Source organism: Lepisma saccharinum, chromosome 5 (genome assembly GCF_977018435.1).
Source record: "Lepisma saccharinum chromosome 5, izLepSacc3.1, whole genome shotgun sequence".
Lineage (NCBI taxonomy): Eukaryota > Metazoa > Arthropoda > Insecta > Zygentoma > Lepismatidae > Lepisma > Lepisma saccharinum.
This window is the reverse complement of record NC_139233.1, coordinates 39,665,819-39,686,725: the sequence shown is the minus strand read 5'-3', so window position 1 is coordinate 39,686,725 and position 20,907 is coordinate 39,665,819.

Genomic DNA, 20,907 nt, shown 5'->3' with positions numbered 1-20,907 from the left:
TGACATACAGAGTTTTTTTTTCTCCTTTGCGCAACAAATATACCGCCAGTTTTAACGGAAGCCAAACAAAGATAAGCCGAGGAATAAATGAGATTGTTTACCTTTCTTTCTGTTTCTCGTGCACTGGAAAACGAGAAGACGTTAATAAGCACATTCCCACGTTTCATGCAAGTAATGTATTTTGCTTGATTCAGCAGTTCCTTTTTGAACTGGAAGCATTTTCGCCGCTAAACAACAATATCATCCCTGTCAATGAATGCCGCCTGTAAAATTTGCTTCTCCGAAACGAACTCAACGTGCAACGTCGACCGCTAAAATTGGAGAGATCCTCATCATCACTATTAACATCCGCCAATATCTTCCCCACAGTGGACAGCTCTTTGAAAAAATACGAATTTACCTTGCGCCGTATTACGCTTATCTCAAAATCGATGTACTTGTTTATACGAGCAACAACGTGTTGTTTCTCCACGAGATACAACTTGACCGGTCCTTTTCCTTTTTCACCACACCGAAAACACAAGACGCAGACACACAACTACACTCGCACACTAACTTCATTGCTTTCTCAGGATACCACACCGACACAACGTCACATAAACGTTAAGAACAACCTGCTTCTCGCCACTTTTCAAACGGCTGTATTTCCGAAAGAAACTCGGAGAACACGGTGACCTTCCTGCATGCATGGAAGTCGCCATGTTCGAAACTGGCGCTATTTTCTTGCTGCTCTCGTGATCGATTGTAAGTTATACAATCATCACGTATTATTATTATAAACAAAAACCTTTAATGAAAATATATTTTAAAATGTTTGACCCAATGTAATTTACACATTTTTCTTGCATTAGCGTACTTCTATAGAACGGACTACATTCTGCGGAAGAAATCCGTTATTAGGCTGTTGCCAACCCCAATACTTCTCACTAAGTCAAGTACAGAAACGGAAGAGGTAATGTTGAATGTTGACATATGATAGTGTGATTACACATTGTCAGTGAGGATAATGCTGCGGTGTGTGAGGGGATGAGGGACGCAGAGTAGCTGATCTATAATCCAGAGGTGATCACCATGCGGAGGGTAACATCATGAAGGCATCCTCACACTCCGGAATAATGCGGTTGAAGGAGGGCGAGTCATGACGATGAGGGCGAGGGCAGGCCGTGAGGGTGAGGGAGGTTGATTTAAAATGAACGCCTCTCAACAAGAGAAGAAAAATGTGACAATATTTAAAAATTCACCCCCAAATATTCATTTTATTTTGTATGTAGGGTACAATAAACTGTGACTGCCTCAAAATATTTCTACACGTTACCGCCTACTTTCCCCACTTTTTTGACAGCGACATTGCTTCACTAAGTTGAGGTTTTAGTTTCCCTCGGTGTTTTTGTTGCATAACCCAGTATTTTCGAACGGGGTGAAAAGAACTTACGAGTGTGTTTTTGGATGATGTAACTTTAGAGACGTGAAGTACACTCTGGAGGAAAAATAGCGTGGCATTGAGGCGTAGATCGACCACGTTGTGACATGCACATTTGTCATTAGGTACCGAGACGATGAAGACGATTCAAGGGTAGACAATATTTGAATTCCAAATTAGTTATTTTCATTCTTTTTCTCTAATTAAAAATTATTAATTAAGTCAATCAAATCATAGAATATTAGCTTACTTTCATTATCACTAATAATAAATCATAACATTTTCAAACACCAAATACATTTAATCAAGAACCCTCGGTTTTAAAACGTAATTTATTTCAATGTGTCACATTCTTCTAGCAAGAGTTTTTTTTTTGTTTTTTTATTAGAAAAAGATGAGAGAGAAATCCTTTAGCAAGTAACCATCTTACCTCCTGGGGGAAAAGATGTAAATTTTGTATTTGATTTTCGTTATTTGGCGTCGCTTTTTTTTTTTTTCCACTTTTGGTTATTCCCGTCAATGAGGTTGAGTGATCATTAGATGCAATTGATGAAGGGACACTCACAAATAACACCCATGCCGGAATTCGAACCAGGGAACTTCTGGGGCGAGTCCGAAAGTCGGTCACCAAAGGAATGTCTTTGCACCTTGTAGGCCGTGGATTGTTTTATTTTCATAAGTTGGTAACACTGTTAAGGTACACGTGCTTTTGTTCACAGAAGGTCTTAAGTTATATATATATATAAACAATATTTGGTTCTTAGGGACCGACTATGCTCTAATGCTCTACAGATTAGCGTGGCGAAGGACTGGAATCGGTGGCGGCGATTAGGGGGAGCGAAGGGCGGGCCGTTGGTTGCCCCCATACTTTTTGGCCACTTTGCCACTTTTGATCCCGCACTATGCTAATACTTATATACCGAGGGAAAGTAAACTGTTCTCCCCCCAGTATTGGAACCCAATCGCCGTCACTGACTGGAATAGATGTTTATTAGCCGTATTACATGTCGTTATCGTCACAATTCCATTGTCCTGGTAACTGAACTTTCAGATATGAGGAATAAAATGAATAAACAAAGAAACAAAACCCCAATCTAAACAGTGGTCGCAGGTTCTATCCCTTTTGAGATTTCTTGCAAAGTGGTTAGGATCCAAAGTGTAGGTTCAGTTCCGATTAGCCTAGCATGTGGGCTAAAATCAGTCTTATATAAAAATATTCTAGAGCCTGTTAAACTTGGTGATTAAAGGTAGAACAGATGAGTCTTCAAAAATATGAGGGTTGGGGAGTAAGTGATGGCAACCCAGTAATAATTCGACAATCGAAGGATGTATTAAAAATGTGTTGTATACAACTGAAAGAGTATCCATTATGGATATTTTGTTGGTAGGAATTGTGAAAGAAAACCCAAGCAACCCTGTGACATACACATGTATTAATGTACAAGATACAAAAACCTGTCTGACCCTGTGACATACACATGTGCACTGTTACAAAAACTTGTCTGATTATGACAAACCTTCCAAATAATCTCCCGCATTGTCCATTGCACTATCGTGGAGTATGATTGCATTATCCAGTAGATCTGGACGCTTCTCCCTAACAGCACGTCGTAGATCACAAAAACGTCAGGCATGGTGAAGAGGATGGTGCTGCCGATGGTATTCGACGTCTTCCACATCGATGGCAGGGTGCTGTAGACAATGTGGGAGATTATTTGGAAGGTTTGTCATAATCAGACAAGTTTTTGTAACATGTGCACATGTGTACGTCACAGGATCAGACAGGTTTTTGTAACTTGTACATTAATACATTTGTATGTCACAGGGTTGCTTGGGTTTTTTTTCATGATTCCTACCAACAAAATATCCATAATGGATATAACAAATTTTTAATACATCCTTCGATTGTCGATTTATTACTGGGTTGCCATCACTTACTCCCCAACCCTCGTATTACACATAATAATATATCCAAAAACCTAGGAGTTAGGAGAGGGGAGATCGCCCCAATCGCCCTCCCCGTGGATCCTCACCTGCGTTTTGTCACCTTAGCTTAGTTATGCCAAATTTACTGATGGTCAAATAGATTAATAAACAGCGACAAATCCTGACTGCAAAAGCGAAAGCAGCGATTACCTTTTGGTTCTGCCAACCACCCATAAAGCAGTGCTTCGAGGTCAAGAACCTTGGTCTTGACGTCATCTCGTGACGTGAAGTGTATTCATTTGGTGCATGCCTTATGCCTGCAGCGTCGTCCAAGTACGCAACTCCCTGAAGACGTTGCTTTCCAGCTGTTACGCTTATCCCCGAAGGTCACACGACCTGTGATTTCTCATCGTTCCAGCGATTGCTCGTATCTAGTCCACTGCACGAGGTTGCAACTTTCCCCCATCTGGAACGCCCCACGTGCAGTCGCAAAGTTGCGTAGCGAAAGGCAGTGATGTGCGTCTATCAGAGTTTGCATTTTTTTTTTTTCGAAAGGCACAAAACTTCTTTATGATTAAGCTTGTTTAAAACAAAGAAAACGTTTACTTATTTTCTAAGGAGAGTGGTTGACAATTATTCTCTTAAGATTAAGAGTTTCGTACCAGTTGCGCATTTATTTCAATATCGTCGGAATGGGCACTGTTACCAAGAAAAACCTCCGCTGGACAAGAAAGTATGAATTTCTCTCCATGTTGCATGTGGAAGCGATTTTTTAAGTTCATTATTAAGCTAGACACGATGCTTGAAAAATATAAAAATAAATAATTACAGAATCCCATGCATTCCTTATGAGGAATGGCTAATCAAATGGGAGTTTCGACTTTTCCGACGACGAAGAAATTGTACATCGTGTCCTTTATCCGCCCTTGTACTTTTCTACGCCATTGGATGTTGGATATCCCCGAAAGAAAAAAAAAATAATGCTCCCATAAGCATAAAGCATTTCTCCTTGCCTCCTACAGCCATCCTGGCAGTGCTGCCAAACCCAATGCGCATAAAAGAGCTAAATTTCATGTTAAATGGAGCTAAAGTTAACTTTCAAGGAGCTAGATTTACGCAGGCTGGATAGAGTGCCTCCTAGGGTACTTTCAATTGTCAAAGAGGTGGGCGGCGCTGCTATTACCGTTAATTTTAAAGTGATGGAAATGTATTCTTAGTTTTTACCGTCTAGATCCGGCGGCATCACACATCTCAATAATTCACCGATGGTCGTATGAAATCGAAAATAAAGTATTCCTGGTTAACAATATTATGTGATCCTCACGTCAGCCACGGCGCTATAAAAAAAAATAGCTGAAGAGATAAGAGAGGTGTGGCGACGCGGCCAATATAACAATATCACGTGAGGTGCGAAATGTATGCTCAGGGCAAAAGTTGGTCTACGTGGGCAGTAGCCAGTAATGGCATCATATATATAGTGGAACATGGGGGCGAGCGCCCCAGTTCACAGCCAGACGAGTGCACGAGAGAGCCAGATGGCTCCCAAAGATCTAAGTTGGCACGAGGGAAGAGCCTCGCGAAAACTGTTCCTCATGCCGGGTTCGGGGATACATAGACTCATCAAAGGATTGTGTTTGTCGTTATATCGTACACTAATTTGTTAAAATGCCCATTTGCGTATTTTGAAAATATCTTATGAAGAAGGTGTGCGCTGTGCTAACTACTCCGCCAGGGAATTCCCAAAGCTCATGAAAGGTGCTCCTGAAGGTTCCATTGAAAGATGTCATCCATCTGGTTGGATACAGAGTAATCCAGACCCATCTATAGACTACCGTTTTCTGCTTATACTTGATGGCCACTGCACCCACTTCAGGGCGAAAATAAACATCGGGGATACATAGATTCCAGTTACTCCCATACAGATGACCACTGCCACCAATTGACCCCCTTCTGCTGAGCTGATTGCAGCCACCTTCTTTTTTTATGCCGAAGAACCCGGTTACGACTGCACAAATGCTAGTCCTGTCACATCGACGTTGAAGATGCGACCGGATTGGATGTTATTTTTATATTCGTCGGAGTGTCATATATCAAAGAAGTATTTGACCCTATCTCTGCAAAATCCAACTGTGCAGTTGTAATACGTTAAGCTTGGTTTTCCCCAGTGGCGGCGATTGGAGGGGGAGCAAGGGGGGCAGGTGCCATCACACTTTTCGCCACTTTTGTCTCTGCACTATGCTAAACTTTACCTACTAAGGGAAATATACTGCCTTTGTCCCCCCAGTTTTGGCACTTTGACCCCCCCCCTCGGTTTTGGAACCCAATCGCTGTAACTGGTTTTCCTAAATGAAAGCGTGTTTTTCACTCGTGACAAAAATAACTTAAGCAATGTCCTCTCTACAAACTGGTGATTTTTTGGCAGACAAGACCATTGGCTTCCGCTATCTGATACGCCATGGTTCGGACATCCTTCCTTGTTAAACCAAAACATTTTCTTTCCATAAGAAGTAAATACTACATTTTTCAGCTTATGCAAAACTTATTCCTATGGTGCCTGGTTTGAAGAAACGAAACTAAATAATGTTGTTCTGGGGTCGCTATGAAATTTTGTTGCCATTAGGTGCTGCATTTTGAAACATTTCTTACATCTTGAATTGCAGCTATCGTATTTCATTCTTCTCATACCTTTCGCTTCTTAGTTATCTGTAAGTAAAATGGCAAGACTCTACAGCTATATCTTTATGGAATACTATTCTATATTGCAACCCTTTATGGTATTGCATATTATGAACCTGGCTAATAGCTATCTTTGTTTTCATATCTCCAACAGTCTGTCTTTACTAAGAAAGAGCCATTGATAACTACAGAACAAAACCTCACGTGTATATATACATATACACACAAAACCCTTCGTTATGTTTATATTACGTCAGAAAAAGAACCATCAGAAAAACTCAAGTCCCATATAATCCACCAAACACAAATTAATGTGTCACCTATTCCACAATTATTTCACAACTGACTGAATAGTTATGCGCTACTCTACAGCTTGGTCATTAATTCCCACTACCACCGCATGGTTACAGCGCCATACAGGAAAGATATTCTATTGAAATAACCTATTCCATAATTGTGCCGGCCCCGTGGCGGAGTGGTTAGCACATCGCGCTACGACGCCAGGAGTCCCGGGTTCGAATCCCGGCCTGGGCATGGATGTTTGTCTGTCCATTCATCAATTTCACTCATTCCCATCTTCGCAAATTAGCCAAAAGAGACATAAGCGAAGTAAAATAAAGCAAATCAATAACAATAAAAATATTCCATAATTGGGTAGTACTCTCATCTATTATTTCTCCATTAAGTTCTATCTGCCCACATAAATTAAATGAACAATTTAACATAAAGGGAGTTGCTATATTTGAGCGTGCGCGTCAAAAGATGTGTGGGGGGGATCGGCCCCTTGCTCACTCTGTCCCCCTGCTGGCAACACCACTGATGTGTACCTCCATCACAGTCGCGTGGGACTCGCTGACACCATCCTGCGTTACAAAATCAAATATAATTTTCAGGAAGAGGGAATCACCTAATAGCCCCTTCCCCATTTTTTGTCGCATTGTAATTTTCGTCATCGCATGCTTACTCGTGTCCTTGGTGACAGGAAATACGAAACCGGGTGACAAAAAATAAGGTGTGAACTGTTGGTTGTGTCAGGAATTGCCACTCTCCAAACATGACGCGCAGTCAGAGCTAGGAAGCAACGCAAATATATTACTCGCCTAATTTTTTCTCTAACAGTACCTGGCGCTACTGCTTTACGTAAATAAACTCCAGGTACAGTCATGATTAGCCTATCTGTCCATAAAAGTGGACTTTTACAAGCTTTATATTCTTAAAGTTAACATACACAGTGAATTTTGACCAGACACATGTCCATATTGGTAGATTCTAATTTTCGTCACTTTACCAACTGATTGGGTGGACAGAATGTGTAACTGGCCCAACCCATTTTAATCTGGCCAAAATTTAGCGTGATGTTTTAAACTGGTCAAGTCCCGATCAGCTTATCATAGCATGAACGAACTTTTTTTTTATCTCTGCCAATAAACTTCTTACATGATGAATGTAAGTGATTTTATACAATTATTAGTTTATTACAATTTACAAGGTTCAGTCTCGCTTGAAATAGAAAGTGCAATCACTGTTCATTGAGCATGTAGTTTATCCTTTCGCCGCAGATGCCTCTGTCAGCTGCTCTGTGGCGTCCTCTTACGAGATCTCTCCGAACTACTTCCAGACAGTTAACTTCAATGGGTAACATTCGACAAGAAATTCCATGGTCTCCCATCTGAGCCAAATTGCTTGCTTGTTTCACTCTTTGGCTTGTTTCTTGTTTTCATCCCGCTTCGTCGATGGAGATGAGTGACGATTGGTTTAGATGAATTTATGAAGGTTGATTTAATTTGAGACACTCACGAAGACATGCTCAGGCTGGGACTTGAAAACTGAAACTTTGATGACGGAATACAAAGGATCTGCAAAAAAAAAATAAAAAAAAATCCGGGAACTTTTCTAACGGTGGAAGCAGCCCCGGCGCCTACCCAGCGTCGAATAACATGGGTACCTGGGGGGAAACCCTGGGGGGTAAAGGCGGTCAGGGGCGTGATGCTGATCACATCACCCCCACTCACGACCGGATCAAGAAAGTGTGGGGCGTTACCCCCACACCCCCTATACGCCTTCATGGCGTGGTGCTATGCACAGGGGAACACTTTACTTTTTTTTTACATGTTTATAACTTTTTATGAATATATAATTATTTATTTTATGAAAAATATGTATATAGAAGGTAATTAGAGGTACTAAACGCTATGCATATGGTTTTATATTTATTACTGCAAAGTATGTAATGTATAAAATGTTAATATTAATGTTTATAATATTGAAAATAAGTTTTCTATGGTTTATGAACCGCTATGAACGGTGGTAATGGGTGTAGGTACAGGTCCAATTACGATTGGGGACGGTCCCGGTACTCGAACCCGCGATATGTAATATTATTAATTAGTACTATGCAATAATTTCATTAAGTTATGAAACACGATGATCTCAGACGCTAGACAGAATACTGTCTCAGAATCTGAACTCCGCGCAGGTAGAGGAGAAAGGAATTTGGGGGAAGTGCGTTCAAGGTCAAATGACGTCACAACGTCAGAACAAACAAAGAACCCGATTGACCAATCAGAACCGGTTTTTTCAAGGTTAACCAGTACGCAAGAACAGGGGAAAGCTATGCAATACTGTAGGGCAGGGGAGGGATTCAACCAGACAACAAAGGATGTCTGGAAATGCGCAGCAAGGGTCAAATCTCTGAAGCTATGCGTCGCTTGTAGAACCGGTTTCCGCCGCCAATTAATATTCCGCTCAGGTTTGCCTTCAAGGCACAGGACGCTTTAGCGCAGGTTTTTTTATCTGTACTATGAAGAAGGGAGAGCTATTAGGGACGGGGCCTACAGTTTTCACCATTTGCTTTTATCACGGGGTAACGAACCTAGGACCCTTTTATTATTGATTTAGGTAGTAAATGTATGTTACTGTGTGCTATTTAACTTAATTTTGAGTTTATTTTTTACCAAACTTTGACTTTATGTCAAACATTTTCACAGCTTATCCTTATTTTTACAAAAATAACACTATTTGTACTATTCAGGCAACATTTTTTATTAAATTTTGGACTCACAAAGATATTTTTACAACTTTTTAACTTATTATTTTACAATTTTATGTTAATTTTTTACCAAAATAACACTATTTGTACTATTCAGGCAACACTTTTATTAAATTTTGGACTCAAAGACATTTTTTAAAATTTTAACTTATTATTTTACAACTTTAAGTTAATTTTTTACCAAAATAACACTATTTGTACTATTCAAGCAACATTTTTTATTAAATTTTGGACTCAGAAAGACATTTTTTTCTACGTTTAACTTATTATTTTACAACTTTATAAAATTATTTTTTACCAAAATAACACTATTTGTACTAATCAGGCAACATTTTTTTATTAAATTTTGGACTCACAAAGACATTTTTTCAACTTTTAACTTATTATTTTACAACTTTATGTTAATTTTTACCAAAATAACACTATTTGTACTATTCAGGCAACATTTTTTATTAAATTTTGTATTTACAAAGAGATTTTTTCAACTTTTAATTTATTATTTACAAGTTTATGCCTATTTTTTTACTCAAATAACACAATTCTATCTGTTCAGGAAAGACTTTTAGTTACATTTTCGACACACAAAGTGTGTGTTCTCAACTTCTATCTGTTTATTTCACAAGTTTAGGCTTATTATTACTCAAATAACACAATTCTATCTGTTCAGGAAAGATTTTTAGTTACATTTTCGACACACAAAGTGTGTGTTCTCAACTTTTATTTGTTTATTTTACAAGTTCAGCCTAATATTTACTCAAATGACACTATTTATATTATTCAGGCACCATTTTTATTACATTTTGGACTCTCAAAGACACACACACACACACACACACAGAGAGAGAGAGAGAGAGAGAGATTTTTTCCAAGTTTACAGGATTATTCTCTAGTTTACTCAAATAACACAATTTAGATGTGTTTTGAATTATATTTTGGATGCAAAAGTATGTTTTGACAAGTTCTACCCTTTTATTTTACAAGTTTAGGCTTATTATTACTCAAATAACACAATTTAATCAGTCAGGAAGGATTTCTTATTATATTTTGGATGCACAAAGAGAGGTTTTCAACTTTTTTATTGATTTTTGCAGGGTATGTATTAATTTTTATTTATTTTGTTTTGTATCATATATACATTTACAAATTTTTAATTTAGAGTTTAGTATTTATTTAATTTTTTCAAAAACACTAAAAAAAAGTAATTTTTGCTAAAATGTAAGCCACAGAATATATTATTATTATTATTATTATTAGGGTTTACTGATTTCCACTATGCTATTTTTGGTTCTGTATTTCTATATGTATTTATTTAGGGCAGGTTACGCCTGCCACGTAGGAAAGTTTGTTTCTTTTAGAGTTTGCTGAGTATTTTGTTACTGCTATACTAGGTAAAAGTTTTCTAAATATACCAGATAGAGCTCTATATACTTTTGTTTTTGCTATTTTGGAGATGATGCGATCAGCACCACTCTCCATCTGCTTTTTATTTTATGTACCCAATATTATTTTGAGGCTTAGTGAATTCTAGAGCCTATTTATGCAGGAGAGAGGAGAGAGGACTTGAAAATTTTGATCTCAGACAACCCACAACTATTTGTCAGTGTATTTTAAAGGATATTTTATACTTATTATGTGCCACTAGAATATCAAAGCTTGCTTAATTTTTATGTCTGTAACGCATTTATTGTATTTCTAGCTAAGGCTTACTGGATAAAGTACACGAAATGTTTAACATTTCAACTATTTGCTTTTATACGAGGGCAATTTTTTAGTGTAACGAAAATTATGATGTGTCTATGAGGTCTGAAACCCCTTTACCGAGGGTCCATATTTGGACGCTTACTAATATTGTTTTTTCCCCTTACATATAACAATTTAACAATATAATTACAATACGAAGTTAACAGACGGCTTAGGGGCCTAGGTCCACTTTCCAAACTTTTTTACTATTCTAGAAGAATTATTTAGCTTTATAGCCTTTTTCAAGGTATTTTTGAAGTATTACTGGCTTCTTTGGGTGCATCAACACTTGGGTTATTTCCATTTGGTTTATTATACGAGGTTTATTTTTTACTCTAAGATCAATATATGTCTCCGAGGACTAAAATACATTTATTGAAGCTAAAAGCTTAGGCTGTAACTAGGGACTTAGCATGTATATCGACAATTTATAGGACAACACGAACCTTACAAAGGATTATAGGTGACGTACGACCACACGCCAGAGCTTTGTTAATCTGCAAGAAGCAGTTGCAACTAATGCTATGAAGATATAATGTTAATTTTTCATTGTTTCACAAGGAGGCTATTTTTTACACAACCAATATTTGCTTTTTCAAGTAACTACATGTACCAGAAGCACACATGCCAACACTAACTAGATTTTGATTTATACTATCTCAGGTGCTAAATGTATCAAGAACACTGATTGTATATATTTTTGAGAATCCAACTATATCAGGATTTTTCTATGTAAGTATATTTTTATTGACTGGCTTATTTAACAGATCAAACAGAAAGACGGCAAAATTCACTAAATGTAGGTGATTGCATGAAAATAACTAGATCAAGGGGTGACCAACAGTGAGCTGAATGTATATATAGAGGGTTGCGATCTATTATTCTCACCTTCGCTGGATTGGCGAAGGAACGCACTTGTGGGCGGTAGAACCTGAACGGGCTCCACCATGGCATCGGAGACTCGAAGCAGATGTTTTGGAGGATGAACCCAAGTAGGGTCATAGGCGCTACGACCAATTTGGTCATTGCTTTTTATATGAGGAACCAATTTGGCCCACTCCCAAAATTAACTTAGATTGCTTATAACTTATGAAATTTGAAGTCTGCACAAGATCCGATGACAAAATCTAAAATTGTAACAACCCTGCCAGGGACTTGAACCCTGGACAGATAGGTTAAAAGCCTAGCGCTATACAAACTAAGCTACCTGCATTTTTAAAAAGTTAGTTATGTTAAGAAATATATTGAAACACCTGAGAACACTCTTGGTCTGGTTCGACAGAGAAGGAGACAACATTTCCAAATTTTTACAGACTGGGTGTATTTTTCCACTATAGAGGCCTTCACTATATGTAATTCGAAACGCTAAAGTTCAGCTAGCTTCCAAAATTGAGGTAAAAATTGTGTTTGGCGAGATTAACAAGTTACAATTATATCCAGTTACGGACAAATAAAGCTAAAAGTCTAAGATTTGCTGTACTAGCCAAGTTTTAGTAACATTTTCTTCACTTTAGTACAAATATCAAAGAAATAGGTATATTTTATTTATAATTTGACAAAATGTACTAGAATTTAATTCACAAAGTTAGGTAAAAAACAGTATTTTTTTAAAAATATTGTTACTGCCTTCAAATTTTATGTTATTTAGCCACTATCAACTGGTTTACACTGCTTGGCATTCTTTAAATAGGAAAAGAAGAAATTATTTGTTTAGTATTTTTACTACTTTATATTTATTTAAGAAAACAATTCTACACTTTAACTAATTTTAACAAATTGTTACTAATTTATATATCAAAGTTATGTTATTTAGAGTGCATAAAGGCGTATAAAGTTAATATTTGTACTTATCAGTTCAACTAACAATTATATTTTACACACAAAAGATACAGTTAAATTACTTGAATCAGAGAATAATATTTTACAGTAATTGATTCATTCAGCACTAGTCAGTACTTTTATGCATCAGAAAGTTTTCTTAATTTTCTATTACGCATGCTATTTTGGGCTATTCTTAAAATGTATTTCTAGGGCAAACTGGTTTAATTTTCTGCTTATAATGCAAAGTTGACAGTTTTCGCACAATGCATTGTACATTTGTTATATTCTCTACGTACAGTGGGATCCATGAGTATTACCTTGCAAATTGTCCATGACTATTTTCATTAATTTTTCTCTTACATCCTGTGTGTTTTTAAGCGATGGATTTTTATGTATACTGGTACAGAAGTTGTCAACAGCTTGTTTTCAGTTTTGTTTCAATGATTGAAGCTCTTGTTGGGTCAAATAAAGGGAACGAACATGGTGATGGACAATTTGCACTGTAATACTCATGGATCCCACTGTACAATCCAAATATTATGCTTATTTAATGTATAACTAACTAACTCTCTACCCTTCTTAAACCCGAAGTTTCATGGCTGCAGCAACACATGCCTTTCATCTGTCCCTGTTCTGAGCAAGATCTATATACTCCTTTCCTTCCCCACCAATTTCCTTTAGGTCCATCTCTACATTATCCCTCCATCTTTGTTTTGGTCTTCCTATTGATTTTTTACCATCAGGTTTCCCAACAAGAATCCTGTATACTCTTCTTTCCTCTCCCATTTGTACCACATGATCTACACACCTAAGTCTTTTTGATTTAATCATTCTAATAATATCTGGACATGAATACAAATTATGTACTTCTAATTTATGTAACCTTCTCCACTCATTTGTCTCCTCATCTGTTTTAGGCCCAAATATTTTCCTAAGGATTTTATTTTCAAATAGTCTCAATTTATGTTCCTTTTTCAATCTAAGGGACCAGGTTTATTTACTGTATTTAACTTTTATTTTTTGTAATTAACAAAAATTAAAAGCTTATACTGTAGTTATTATATCTTTTTCTATCAGCTTATTTTGAAATTAATATTATTAGTTATAGTCTTTGATTTATAACTATATTGCTTTTTTATCAATTTATCTAAGAGTACACGCAGACAAACACATGTGTACACACGTTTATGTAAATAGATATGCCTTTTTTCAATATTTTAGTATGAAGATTGCACTTCAGCTATTTAAGCAAGGGTAGGAAAGGTAGGATTTCTGAGAATTTGTTGCAGGATTTTGTTGTCCAAGTATAGATGAGAACTGAGCTGGGAGACTGTTTTGAACATTTTCATGAGAGTTTGCATGTGAACTGTATGCAAATTGAGCACTATTGACTGTGCATGCTTCTAAGTTTTGCTCTTATTTCACATCAACTTTGTGAGACTGTAGACAGTTTTCCTATTTCAAGTAGTTTTTATTGATTGTAAATGTTCAAAACAGTCTCCCAGCTCAGTTCTCATCTATACTTGGACAACAAAATCCTGCAACAAATTCTCAGAAATCCTACCTTTCCTACCCTTGCTTAAATAGCTGAAGTGCAATCTTCATACTAAAATATTGAAAAAAGGCATATCTATTTACATAAACGTGTGTACACATGTGTTTGTCTGCGTGTACTCTTAGATAAATTGATAAAAAAGCAATATAGTTATAAATCAAAGACTATAACTAATAATATTAATTTCAAAATAAGCTGATAGAAAAAGATATAATAACTACAGTATAAGCTTTTAATTTTTGTTAATTACAAAAAATAAAAGTTAAATACAGTAAATAAACCTGGTCCCTTAGATTGAAAAAGGAACATAAATTGAGACTATTTGAAAATAAAATCCTTAGGAAAATATTTGGGCCTAAAACAGATGAGGAGACAAATGAGTGGAGAAGGTTACATAAATTAGAAGTACATAATTTGTATTCATGTCCAGATATTATTAGAATGATTAAATCAAAAAGACTTAGGTGTGTAGATCATGTGGTACAAATGGGAGAGGAAAGAAGAGTATACAGGATTCTTGTTGGGAAACCTGATGGTAAAAAATCAATAGGAAGACCAAAACAAAGATGGAGGGATAATGTAGAGATGGACCTAAAGGAAATTGGTGGGGAAGGAAAGGAGTATATAGATCTTGCTCAGAACAGGGACAGATGAAAGGCATGTGTTGCTGCAGCCATGAAACTTCGGGTTTAAGAAGGGTAGAGAGTTAGTTAGTTATACATTAAATAAGCATAATATTTGGATTGTACAGTGGGATCCATGAGTATTACCGTGCAAATTGTCCATGACTATTTTCATTAATTTTTCTCTTACATCCTATGTGTTTTTAAGTGATGGATTTTTAGGTATGCTGGTATAGTGGAACCACAAGCAAAAAATCCTGCGCAGAAGCACATCGCGCCGGCGGGTGCAAGAAAGAGCAGGGGGAAGCAACATTCGCGCTGGCTCACGTCAGCGTTGCCAGGCCTTTTGATTTCTCGGGAGAATTCCTTAATAAACTATTGCTATGGAACCTCCAACGGCCAGCTTAAAAACACGTTTACTGCTCATCTTACTTGAACATGAAGGGGAGATGTGGAGTGGAACTCCACTCAGCCGTGAAAAGTGCTGTTTGAACTGTGAAATTATGTCAAACGCTATTCAATTGCACTAGGACATTATTTTATTACTTGTATTATATTACTATTTTAGATGGCTGTATTTTATCCCACCCTAAACTCTATTACTATTTTAGTTATTTTACGTCGCTTTTGTGCCTCTACGGGTAAGTACGACAATATGGATGAATGAAAAACTGATGAAATGGATGAAGTGACGCAAACACAGTGAAACGTCCTTTCCTTACGAGGTAGAAACACTGACTTCTTAGCGTGGGCAACTTATGTTATACATGTATGTGTTTTGGGTGTGTGTGTGTGTGTATATATATCTAGGATGAGTGGCACCCTAGCATAAGCGTTGCTATCTTGAATTATTGAGGAAGACATGCTGTCTACTTCACCAAATATATTTCACATACGTAATGCATTTTCTCATTATGGTGCAGGACGCGTGCCCACCCCTATCGATAGCTGTACGTGTACACCGAACACCAGCAGAAGGCAAACTGATTTGTTATTGTTAGCATTCGACTTGAAAGATTATGGAAAATCGGCGGCACGTTAGCTTCATCTGTGAACACAACTTTCTAACATTTGCTGTCATAAAAATTCCTCGCGATAATAGAGGCATCGCAAACCCCTTGTGTCGGTGCTGAGAAAGGGCAAATTTGAGGGTCTTTCCACGCACCCTCTAACCGGAAAATGCGGAAGAGGTGAAAGATGTTGGTCGGTTCCCTCGGGCGGTTTACTTTCTTTTGTTTGAAACATGTCCACTCCTGAAATGGAGATCTTCGGTTTATTTTCGCCAAACACAGGGTGCTGGGTTTAGCACCATTGTTACAAAAGTATCTGTGACGTTTACACCGTAAACAATGCGCGCCACTCGCCTTCACCCCCCCAAGAACGTCCTTCATCCGCTACTATTAGATCAACGGATTTTGTAGCAGATCTTCTGGTTTCCCAAGGAACAATCTCCCAAATTTTTCAAATCTTACCTGGCAACACTGCGCCGAACACCGATAACTGCAGGGAAGTTGCGCGAACGCTTTGGACGGAAGGTTTTTTTCCTTGTGGTCGAGCTATACAGAAGTTGTCAACAGCTTGTTTTGAGTTTTCTTTTAATTCTTGAAGCTCTTATTGGGTCAAATAAAGTGCACGAACATGGTGATGGACAATTTGCAAGGTAATACTCATGGATCCCACTGTACGTAGAGAATATAACAAATGTGCAATGCATTGTGCGAAAACTGTCAACTTTGCATTATAAGCAGAAAATTAAACCAGTTTGCCCTAGAAATACATTTTAAGAATAGCCCAAAATAGCATGCGTAATAGAAAATTAAGAAAACTTTCTGATGCATAAAAGTACTGACTAGTGCTGAATGAATCAATTACTGTAAAATATTATTCTCTGATTCAAGTAATTTAACTGTATCTTTTGTGTGTAAAATATAATTGTTAGTTGAACTGATAAGTACACATATTAACTTTATACGCCTTTATGCACTCTAAATAACATAACTTTGATATATAAATTAGTAACAATTTGTTAAAATTAAGTTAAAGTGTAGAATTGTTTTCTTAAATAAATATAAAGTAGTAAAAATACTAAACAAATAATTTCTTCTTTTCCTATTTAAAGAATGCCAAGCAGTGTAAACCAGTTGATAGTGGCTAAATAACATAAAATTTGAAGGCAGTAACAATATTTTTAAAAAAATACTGTTTTTTACCTAACTTTGTGAATTAAATTCTAGTACATTTTGTCAAATTATAAATAAAATATACCTATTTCTTTGATATTTGTACTAAAGTGAAGAAAATGTTACTAAAACTTGGCTAGTACAGCAAATCTTAGACTTTTAGCTTTATTTGTCCGTAACTGGATATAATTGTAACTTGTTAATCTCGCCAAACACAATTTTTACCTCAATTTTGGAAGCTAGCTGAACTTTAGCGTTTCGAATTACATATAGTGAAGGCCTCTATAGTGGAAAAATACACCCAGTCTGTAAAAATTTGGAAATGTTGTCTCCTTCTCTGTCGAACCAGACCAAGAGTGTTCTCAGGTGTTTCAATATATTTCTTAACATAACTAACTTTTTAAAAATGCAGGTAGCTTAGTTTGTATAGCGCTAGGCTTTTAACCTATCTGTCCAGGGTTCAAGTCCCTGGCAGGGTTGTTACAATTTTAGATTTTGTCATCGGATCTTGTGCAGACTTCAAATTTCATAAGTTATAAGCAATCTAAGTTAATTTTGGGAGTGGGCCAAATTGGTTCCTCATATAAAAAGCAATGACCAAATTGGTCGTAGCGCCTATGACCCTACTTGGGTTCATCCTCCAAAACATCTGCTTCGAGTCTCCGATGCCATGGTGGAGCCCGTTCAGGTTCTACCGCCCACAAGTGCGTTCCTTCGCCAATCCAGCGAAGGTGAGAATAATAGATCGCAACCCTCTATATATACATTCAGCTCACTGTTGGTCACCCCTTGATCTAGTTATTTTCATGCAATCACCTACATTTAGTGAATTTTGCCGTCTTTCTGTTTGATCTGTTAAATAAGCCAGTCAATAAAAATATACTTACATAGAAAAATCCTGATATAGTTGGATTCTCAAAAATATATACAATCAGTGTTCTTGATACATTTAGCACCTGAGATAGTATAAATCAAAATCTAGTTAGTGTTGGCATGTGTGCTTCTGGTACATGTAGTTACTTGAAAAAGCAAATATTGGTTGTGTAAAAAATAGCCTCCTTGTGAAACAATGAAAAATTAACATTATATCTTCATAGCATTAGTTGCAACTGCTTCTTGCAGATTAACAAAGCTATGGCGTGTGGTCGTACGTCACCTATAATCCTTTGTAAGGTTCGTGTTGTCCTATAAATTGTCGATATACATGCTAAGTCCCTAGTTACAGCCTAAGCTTTTAGCTTCAATAAATGTATTTTAGTCCTCGGAGACATATATTGATCTTAGAGTAAAAAATAAACCTCGTATAATAAACCAAATGGAAATAACCCAAGTGTTGATGCACCCAAAGAAGCCAGTAATACTTCAAAAATACCTTGAAAAAGGCTATAAAGCTAAATAATTCTTCTAGAATAGTAAAAAAGTTTGGAAAGTGGACCTAGGCCCCTAAGCCGTCTGTTAACTTCGTATTGTAATTATATTGTTAAATTGTTATATGTAAGGGGAAAAAACAATATTAGTAAGCGTCCAAATATGGACCCTCGGTAAAGGGGTTTCAGACCTCATAGACACATCATAATTTTCGTTACACTAAAAAATTGCCCTCGTATAAAAGCAAATAGTTGAAATGTTAAACATTTCGTGTACTTTATCCAGTAAGCCTTAGCTAGAAATACAATAAATGCGTTACAGACATAAAAATTAAGCAAGCTTTGATATTCTAGTGGCACATAATAAGTATAAAATATCCTTTAAAATACACTGACAAATAGTTGTGGGTTGTCTGAGATCAAAATTTTCAAGTCCTCTCTCCTCTCTCCTGCATAAATAGGCTCTAGAATTCACTAAGCCTCAAAATAATATTGGGTACATAAAATAAAAAGCAGATGGAGAGTGGTGCTGATCGCATCATCTCCAAAATAGCAAAAACAAAAGTATATAGAGCTCTATCTGGTATATTTAGAAAACTTTTACCTAGTATAGCAGTAACAAAATACTCAGCAAACTCTAAAAGAAACAAACTTTCCTACGTGGCAGGCGTAACCTGCCCTGAATAAATACATATAGAAATACAGAACCAAAAATAGCATAGTGGAAATCAGTAAACCCTAATAATAATAATAATAATAATATATTCTGTGGCTTACATTTTAGCAAAAATTACTTTTTTTTTAGTGTTTTTGAAAAAATTAAATAAATACTAAACTCTAAGTTAAAAATTTGTAAATGTATATATGATACAAAACAAAATAAATAAAAATTAATACATACCCTGCAAAAATCAATAAAAAAGTTGAAAACCTCTCTTTGTGCATCCAAAATATAATAAGAAATCCTTCCTGACTGATTAAATTGTGTTATTTGAGTAATAATAAGCCTAAACTTGTAAAATAAAAGGGTAGAACTTGTCAAAACATACTTTTGCATCCAAAATATAATTCAAAACACATCTAAATTGTGTTATTTGAGTAAACTAGAGAATAATCCTGTAAACTTGGAAAAAATCTCTCTCTCTCTCTCTCTCTCTCTGTGTGTGTGTGTGTGTGTGTGTGTCTTTGAGAGTCCAAAATGTAATAAAAATGGTGCCTGAATAATATAAATAGTGTCATTTGAGTAAATATTAGGCTAAACTTGTAAAATAAACAAATAAAAGTTGAGAACACACACTTTGTGTGTCAAAAATGTAACTAAAAATCTTTCCTGAACAGATAGAATTGTGTTATTTGAGTAATAATAAGCCTAAACTTGTGAAATAAACAGATAGAAGTTGAGAACACACACTTTGTGTGTCGAAAATGTAACTAAAAGTCTTTCCTGAACAGATAGAATTGTGTTATTTGAGTAAAAAAATAGGCATAAACTTGTAAATAATAAATTAAAAGTTGAAAAAATCTCTTTGTAAATACAAAATTTAATAAAAAATGTTGCCTGAATAGTACAAATAGTGTTATTTTGGTAAAAATTAACATAAAGTTGTAAAATAATAAGTTAAAAGTTGAAAAAATGTCTTTGTGAGTCCAAAATTTAATAAAAAATGTTGCCTGATTAGTACAAATAGTGTTATTTTGGTAAAAAATAATTTTATAAAGTTGTAAAATAATAAGTTAAACGTAGAAAAAAATGTCTTTCTGAGTCCAAAATTTAATAAAAAATGTTGCTTGAATAGTACAAATAGTGTTATTTTGGTAAAAAATTAACTTAAAGTTGTAAAATAATAAGTTAAAATTTTAAAAAATGTCTTTGAGTCCAAAATTTAATAAAAGTGTTGCCTGAATAGTACAAATAGTGTTATTTTGGTAAAAAATTAACATAAAATTGTAAAATAATAAGTTAAAAAGTTGTAAAAATATCTTTGCGAGTCCAAAATTTAATAAAAAATGTTGCCTGAATAGTACAAATAGTGTTATTTTTGTAAAAATAAGGATAAGCTGTGAAAATGTTTGACATAAAGTCAAAGTTTGGTAAAAAATAAACTCAAAATTAAGTTAAATAGCACACAGTAACATGCATTTACTACCTAAATCAATAATCAAAGGGTCCTAGGTTCGTTACCCCGTGATAAAAGCAAATGGTGAAAACTGTAGGCCCCGTCCCTAATAGCTCTCCCTTCTTCATAGTACAGATAAAAAAACCTGCGCTAAAGCGTCCTGTGCCTTGAAGGCAAACCTGAGCGGAATATTAATTGGCGGCGGAAACCGGTTCTACAAGCGACGCATAGCTTCAGAGATTTGACCCTTGCTGCGCATTTCCAGACATCCTTTGTTGTCTGGTTGAATCCCTCCCCTGCCCTACAGTATTGCATAGCTTTCCCCTGTTCTTGCGTACTGGTTAACCTTGAAAAAACCGGTTCTGATTGGTCAATCGGGTTCTTTGTTTGTTCTGACGTTGTGACGTCATTTGACCTTGAACGCACTTCCCCC